Source organism: Pteropus vampyrus, unplaced genomic scaffold, assembly GCF_000151845.1.
Source record: "Pteropus vampyrus isolate Shadow unplaced genomic scaffold, Pvam_2.0 Scaffold11, whole genome shotgun sequence".
Classification (NCBI taxonomy): Eukaryota; Metazoa; Chordata; class Mammalia; order Chiroptera; family Pteropodidae; genus Pteropus; species Pteropus vampyrus.
This window is the reverse complement of record NW_011888792.1, coordinates 1,212,524-1,213,878: the sequence shown is the minus strand read 5'-3', so window position 1 is coordinate 1,213,878 and position 1,355 is coordinate 1,212,524.

Sequence of the window (1,355 nt, the reverse complement as noted above, 5' to 3'; positions counted from 1 at the left end):
CAGTATTTAGTTAGTCTTGGATGAGCATTTGAGGTCTCTTAATTATTTACTCCATCAAAGAGGAGAACATGTGTTTGTTCACTTAATAGTCTTATTGTCTCATCTTTATGATGGGAATCAGAGGTATGGAATGGAAGGCTATGGTGGCAGTAACAGAAGGAATGAAGTATTGGGAAGACAAAAGATGGATATGCCTTAAAGAGGCAGGGGTCAGTAAGAAAAAAAAAAGGTTCCAGAAGTGAGGGAGAAGATGCAATGAAAAGATAGAAAACAGACACCAGAGGAAAGGTAGACTTTGTGATAAGAAGCAACAGGTGAGTCTGAGACACTGAAACTGAATAGGCAATAGAAGCGTTGCTCTTTTAATAGCCGAACATGTTTTGTGTCCCTCCCTCCCCTTTAAAGGAACTTCTTCAACTATGAGCATCTATCATGTGCCTACTGGGTGCTGAGGGGGATATAAGGCGTAGAAAACCAAGCACATAGTTATGCATGGGCAACCATATGATGTGAGTAGATACATTAATACAAAATTAATAATAATTCACATACAGAGATGATTTATTAAGTAGTCAATGTATGTTTCATTCCCTTATATATCTATTCAATATACTTTTCAGCTCGATTTTAATGTTGCCTCAGCACCTTGATGAATATGGGAAGCAAGAAGATTTTAAGAGTTGTGAACAATGCACAACTGTAAAACTGTCCTGTGATACCATTTCGAATTCATTGGACTCTTTTCCTCTTCTTAAATCACGTCCATTACTCAAAATTTACACAAACGCCTTTCAGTTTGCTAAGATGACATTCAAAACATTGATGTAATGGTTGACATTTCAAGAGAAGATTCCCTAGAGTGAAGTATCAGATCAGATATGTGTCATCTTACACAACTGATATGACTGTACAGATAGCATTTATATATATGGACTATTTTTAAATGCTAGGGGAGTTTGCTATTTAAAACCACTTATATATAAAGCAAAGAATCCCTCAATAATGAATCCTTACTTACCCAGATGTCAGGATTTCACAAGGCAGGGCTTATTTAAATATTCTTCACTACTAATGGTAGCCTATTAATCTGGAAAATTTAATGCAGCTGCCTCAAAACTTAAAAATATCATGAAATGACTTAAGTTCTGGAAATAATTAAGATTATTTCATATACTCATTTTAAAACATTTCAGAAAATGGTACTTTATTTATAACTTTTTAATTACCACCATAAAAAAACAAGATGTGAATTTAATGTTTTCTTTTCCTAGTAAATGGGGCAAATTCAGTGAAGACAACATAAAGAAATTTATATACACATAAATTATATATATCATATACGTTACACATACAAT